Genomic DNA, 7,202 nt, shown 5'->3' with positions numbered 1-7,202 from the left:
TCTGTTGATAGCATCTTTGATGCACAAAACTTTTTTTAAGGTTTTATCTATTTATCTGAGAGAGAGAGGGAGAGCAAGCAAGCATCAGAGTGGGGAGAGGCAGAGGGAGAGGGAGAAGCAGGCTCCCCACTGATCAGGGAGCCCAATGCAGGGCTCAATCCCAGGACCCTGGGATCATGACCTGAGCCGAAGGCAGATGCTCAATGGACTGAGCCACCCACGCACCCCTGATGCACAAAACTTTAATTTTCTTGATGTCCTATTTGTCTATTTTTTCTTTTGTTGCTTTTGCCTTTTGGGTCAGATCCAAAAAATCATTGCTGAAGTCAATGTTGTGAAGCTTTTGCCCTATATTTCCTTCTATGAGTTTTATAGACTTATGTCCTATATTTAGGTCTTTGATCCATTTTGAGTTTGTTTTTGTATATGCTGTTAGGTAAGGGACCAACTTAATTCTTTTGCATGTAGACATCCAGTTTTCCCAACACTGTTTATTGAAAAGACTGTCCTTCCCCATTGAATGGCCTTGGCCCCTTTGTTGAAAATCATTTGGCAACACTTAGGAGGGTTTATTTCCAGACTCTATTTTACTCCATTGGTCTCTATGACTGACTTCATATCAGCATCACTGTGTTTCAGGTGCTTTTTATTTTTTAAGATTTATTTATTTATTTTAGAGAGAGTGTGTGTGTATGTGTAGGGCAGAGGGAGGGAGGGAGAGAGAGCGAGAGAGAGGGAGAATTTCAAGCAGACTCCTTGCTGAGTATGGAGCCCAACACAGGGCTCAATCCTAGGACCCTGAGATCATGACCTGAGTGGAACCAAGAGTCCAATGCTTAACCACTTGAGCCACCCATGTGCCCCAGCATCAGTCTTTTAATTACTGTGGCTTTGTAGTAAGTTTTGGAACCAGAAATGTGGGTCCTCCAGTTCTTTTTTAAGATTATTTTTCCTAGTCTCATGAGATCTCACAAGATTCTGTACAAATTTTAGGATGGGTTTTTCTATTTCTGCAAAAAATGTCATTGGGATTTTGATAGGGATTGTATTGAATCTGTAGATCACTTTGTGTAGTATTGACATCTTAACGATATTAAGCCTTCCAATCCATGAACATGAGATGTCTTTTCATTTATTTGTGTCTTTAATTTCTTTCAGCAATGTTTTGTAGTTTTCATGGTACAAGTCTTATACCTCCTTGGTTAAATTAATTCCTAAGTATTTTACTCTTTTTGATTTTATTGTCAATGGAATTGTTTTCATAATTTCCTTTCCAGATTGTTCATTGTTAATGTATGGAAATGCAACTGATTCTTGTGTGTTGGCTTTGTATCTTGCTACTCACTGAATTCATTTATTTGTTCTAACTTTTTTTTTTGGTTGAATCTTTAGGGTTTTCTACATGTAAGACCATATCATCTTCAAACAGAGTTAATTTTATTTCTTCCTTTACAATCCGGATGCCTTTTATTTATTTTTCTTGCCTAATTGCTCTGCCAGATCTTCCAATGCTATGTTGAATAGAAAAGGCACAAGGGGGTATCCTTGCCTTGTTTCTGACCTTAGAGGAAAAGCCTTTAGTCTTTCACAGTTGAGCATGATGTGGATTTTTCATGCGTGGCTTTTACTATGTTGAGGTAGTTTGCTTCTATTCCTAGTTTGTTGAGTGTTTTTGACCATGAAAGAGTGTTGGATTTTGCCAAATGCTTTTCCTGCATCAACTGAAATGATTTTTTTTCTTCTTTATTCTGTTAATGGAGTGTGTTCCATTGATCAGTTTTTTCCATTGAAACATTTTGCATCCCAGGAATAAATCCCCCTTGGCCATGGTGTGTAATCCTTTTGCTGTTTTGCTGAATTCAGTTTATTAGTATTTTGTTGAGGATTTTTTTGCATCAATGTTCATAAGGGATAGTAGACTGTAGTTTTCTTTTCTTGCAGTGTTTTGTCTGGCTTTGGTATCAGGATGATACTGGCCTCATACAAGGAGTCTGGAAATGTTGCTTCTTTCTCTGGTTTTTGGAAGAATATAGGAAAGATTGGTATTCATTTTTCTTTAAATGTTTGCTAGAATTAATCTGGGAAGCGATCTGTTCAGACTTTCTCCTCCTCCTCCTCCTCCTCCTCCTCCTCCTCCTCCTCTTCTTCTTCAGAGAGAGAAAGAGCATGTGAGTGGGGGGAGGGACAGAGGGAGAGGCAGAGAGAGAATCTCAAGCAGACTTTATGCTGAATGCAGAGCCCAACGTGGGGCTCGATCTCACAGCCCTGAGATCATGACCTGAGCCAAAATCGAGTCGATAACCAACTGAGGCACCCAGTGACCCCAAGACTTTCTTTTTCTTGATTCAGTCTTGCTAGGGTCTAGGAATTTGCCCATTTCACCTACATTACCCAGTTTGTTGGTCTACAGCTGTTCACAGCAGTGTCTTGTAAATCTTTCTGATCTTATGGAGTCTGTAGTAATGCTCCCAATTTCATTTCCAATTTTGGTAATTTCATTATCTTTCTGTTTTTGTTTTGTTTTGTTTTTTAGTCCATCTAAGTCAAATTTTGTCAGTTTTGTTGATCTTTTGAAGAAACAAGTTTTGGTCTCACTGATTGTCTCTATTTTTTCCCCCTATTCTCTAATCTGTCCTCTAATCTTCACTATTCCCTTCCTCCTGGTAGCTTTTGGTTTATTTTGTTCTTTTTTTTAATTCCCTAAATTGTGAGGTTAAGCTTTTTATTTGAGATCTTTCTCATTTTTTAACGTGAGCCTTTACAGCTATAAATCTCTCCCTTAGCACTGCTTTTGTGCATCCCATGTTTAGTATGTTGCACTTTTGTTGTCATTCATCTTTGAGTATTTTCTTTTTTTCTTTTTTTTTTAAGATTTTATTTATTTAATTGACAGAGAGAGACAGAGAGACAGAGAGAGAGGGAACACAAGCGGGGGGAGTGGGAGAGGGAGAAGCAGGCTTCCCGCCGAGCAGGGAGCCCGATGCGGGGCTCGATCCCAGGACCCTGGGATCATGACCAGAGCCGAAGGCAGTCGCTTAACCAACTGAGCCACCCAGGTGCCCCCATCTTTGAGTATTTTCTAATTCCTTCTTTGATCCACTGGTTGTATAAGAGTGTGTTGTTTAGTTTCCACAAATTTGTGAATTTTCTGGTTTTACCTCTGTGACTGATTTCTAACTTCATTCTGTAATGGGCGGAGAAAATTCTTTGTATGATATCTATTTTTAAAAATCTACTGAGATGTAGTTTATGGCCTCACATATGGTTGATCCTAGAAAATGTCCCATGTGTACTGGAGAATGTGAGTGCTGTTGTTGGGTAGGGTGTTCTGTGTATGTCTGTTAGACCTCGTTGATTTACTGTGTTGTTCAAGTCTTCCATTTCCTCATTTATCTCCTGTCTGGTTGTTCTATCCATTATTGAGAGTGGGCCATTGACGTCTTTAACTATTATCATAGAATCTATTTCTCTCTTCAGTTCTGTCAGTTTTTGCTTCATATATTTTAATGGTCTGTTGTTAGGTGCATAAAGATGTATGATTGTTAAATCTTCTTGCTGTCACTACCTATCCGACTTTATGCTGTATGAGAAATAAACCTGAACGTGGTTTAAAACAGAAGGACATGGTAGAAGATAGGATCTAAGACCTAAGGGATTATTTGAAGGACTGTTTCTCTCTCTCTTTTTTTTAAAGATTTTATTTATTTATTTGAGAGAGAGAGAGAGAGAAACAGTATGAGAGGGGAGAAGGTCAGAGGGAGAAGCAGGCTCCCCGCTGAGCCGGGAGCCTGATGTGGGACTCGATCCCAGGACTCCGGGATCATGACCTGAGCCGAAGGCAGTCACTTAACCAACTGGAGCCACCCAGGCGCCTGGACTGTTTCTCTTTAAATGCAGTGGATTTTAAATCTTTATTTAGTCTGAATTTCCACCAGTTAGGAAAAAAATCCTCTGTAAAATGCAAAGTTCTAGAGTATAAGCAAGTGTAATTGATGCTAGCTGCTATAACAACCACAACCATGCCAACAAAACTGGTTGGAGTGGCAGTGGGGAATAGATCAAGAGGGTATTTCTATCATAGCCACACACTGTCCCCACCCTCCTGCCCCATGAATCTCTAAGGTGGGGGAGAAATTTCCCAGTGTAGACTGCCTGTCATGGTGGCTACCCCTTGGGAGTCCTTAAAATCACTTCCCAACAGTGGGTCTCAGTTAGGACCATTCCAATTCTCCAGAGGTCTAACAGCACAAGGGAGTGTGCTGGCTCTCCATCTTTTCCCCCCAGAAGTCTTGTTGCTTTAATCTACACGAATTTGTCCAGCTCCCATTCAGGAAACTGTGCATACCAAAGGACTTTGGGAAAGGGAATCTCTGTCAAGTCAGATTTCTTTCTTTTTTTAAAAAAAGATTTTTATTTATTTACTTGAGAGAGAGAATGAGAAAGAGAGAGTAGAAGAAAGGAGAGGGTCAGAGGGAGAAGCAGACTCCCTGCTGAGCAGGGAGCCCGATGCAGGACTTGATCCTGGGACTCCAGGATCATGACCTGAGCCGAAGGCAGTTGCTTAACCAACTGAGCCACAGGTGCCCCTCAAATCAGATTTCTTAAAAGCTCTTTTATAGCCTTCTCCCAGAGCCCCTGGTGGATGTGCATCTTATAATCACATCATGAAGAGCAGCAACCTGGTGACTCTTCCCTGAACAAAGATTCGTTCTGGGGCTATTTGTCAGGAAATGTCACAACCAACATTTTATTTGATTTCATATTTTTAATTTTATTTATTAGAATTAGGCAATGTATTACATGACTCAGAACTCAAAATTTAAAGGAGAATGGGGGGGGCAGAGCAAGATGGCGGAGGAGTAGGAGACCTGGATTTCGTCTGGTCTCAGGAATTCAGCTGAATAGGGATCAAACCATTCTGAACACCTACGAACTCAACAGGAGATCAAAGATAAGAGGAGTAACAACACTCTGAACAGAAAAGCGACCACTTTCTGGAAGGTAGGACGTGCGGAGAAGTGAATCCAAGGCGATATTCGGGAGCATAGACGGCGGGGGAGGGGGCCTCCGTCGGCCGCTTCTGGCAAGTGCTAGAGCCGCGGAGCACAAAATCGGAACTTTAGAAGTCGGCTCCGCTGAGGGATGTCGCTCCAGTGGCTAACTGGGGGGTGGAACCCTCGCGGGACAGTGTGGTCTCAGGACCCTCGGGGTCACAGAAAGACCGGGGGTGCCTGAGTGCGGCAGAGCTCCCAGGGATCGGATCGGGGAAGCCGGCTGCAGAGACGGAGCTGAGGCGCGGGCTCTCAGCTCGGGGTGGCCATAAACTGTGATCTGCGGCCCAGTAGGGCTACTGCTCCTCCAGCAGGGACCCAACAGACGGCAGAGCCGGGGAGACTCCCCTTCCTCCCCTGGGAGGAGTGGCGTGGGAGTGCACCGCAGGGATCTGCTGAGTTTGGAGACTCCACACGGGGTCGGGTGCCAGAGATAGCAACGCTCGGTCACAGGCCAGGTGAGCACGGAATGCGGCTGGAGACCGGGGAGACAGGAGTGACTGCTTTTCTCTGGGGGCACACTGAGGAGTAGGGCCCCGAGTTCTCGGCTCCTCCAGGCAGAGATTGGGAGGCCACCATTTTCACCCTGGTCCTCCAAAGCTGTACCAGAGCTTGCAGGGAACAAAAGCTCCTGAGAGCAAACCGGAGCAGCTTGCTTAGCCCGGACACACAAGGGCGGGGCAATTCCGCCTCCGGCAAAGACGTTTGGGAACCACGGCAACAGGCCCCTCCCCCAGAAGATCAGCACGAACAGCCAGTAAGCCAAGACCAAGTTTACCAATCAAGGAGAATGGGAGAACTTCAGCGCTAGGGGAATACTGCACATAGAATTCAGGGCTTTTTTACCATAATTCATTAGTTTTTCAAAGTTAATTTTTTTAACTGTTTTTTTTTAATTTTTCTTTTTCCCTTTTTCAAACAACATCTTATCAATCCCTTTTTAAAAAAAACATTTTTTATTTTTCATTTTTAGAGTCAAATTTTTATCCCTTCATACTAGTTACCCTTATTTTTGGCATATATATATAAGTTGTTCTCTCTTTAAATTTTTGAGATACAATTTCTTCTAACAGATCAAAATATACCCTAAATCACTAGTGTATGGCTTTGTTCTAGTCTCCTGCCTGATCACATTCTCTCCCTTTTTTTTTTCTTTTTTTCTTTTTTTTAAATCTTCTGCTTTCTTTTGAAAAACAACTTATCATCAATTCCTTTTATAAAATCTTTTATAATTTTCATCTTTACAGTCATCTGCCATCCCTTCATTGTATCAACCCTTATTTTGTACATATATAAGTCTTTCTTCCTTTAAAATTTTAGCAGGCACTTTCTTCTAACAGACCAAAATATGCCCAAAAGCTAGTGTGTGGCACTGATCTATGCACTAGCCTGATCATATTTGATCATATTCTGTTTTTTGTTTTGTTTTGTTCTGTTTCTGTTTGTTTTTATCTTTTTCTTTTTCCCCCTTTTTTTTTTTCTTCTCTTCTTTCTTTCCCTTTCTTGTCCCCTGGTTTCAGGTCTTTTCTGATTTGTATAGAGTATATTTGCTGGAGACGTTGTTAATCTGTTAGCATTCTGTTCTCTCATTCATCTGTTCTCCTCTGGACAAAATGACAAGATGAAAAAAATCACCTCAGCAAAAAGAACAAGAGGTAGTACCATCTGCCAGGGACCTGCTCAATACTGACATTAGTATGATGTCGGACCTAGAGTTCAGAATCATGACTCTAAAGATACCAGCTGGGCTTGAAAAAAGCGTGGAAGTTATTAGAGAAACGCTTTCTGGAGAAATAAGAGAACTAAAATCTAACCCAGTCGAAATCAAAAAGGCTATTAACGACGTACAATCAAAAATGGGGGCACTAACTGCTAGGATAAATGAGGCAGAAGAGAGAATCAGCGATATAGAAGACCAAATGATGGAAAATAAAGAGGCTGAGAAAAAGAGAGAGAAACAATTACAGGATCACGAGGGCAGAATTCGAGAGATAAGTGATACAATAAGACGAAACAACATTAGAATAATTGGGATCCCAGAAGAAGAAGAAAGAGAGAGAGGGGCAGAAGGTATATTGGAGCAAATTATAACAGAGAACTTCCCTAACGTGGGGAAGGAACCAGGCATCAAAATCCAGGAGGCACAGAGAA

This window comes from Callorhinus ursinus, unplaced genomic scaffold, assembly GCF_003265705.2.
Source record: "Callorhinus ursinus isolate GAN/ISIS: 27379988/994484 unplaced genomic scaffold, GSC_fseal_2.0 scaffold50, whole genome shotgun sequence".
NCBI classification, from domain to species: Eukaryota; Metazoa; Chordata; class Mammalia; order Carnivora; family Otariidae; genus Callorhinus; species Callorhinus ursinus.
This window is presented reverse-complemented; position numbering follows the sequence as displayed.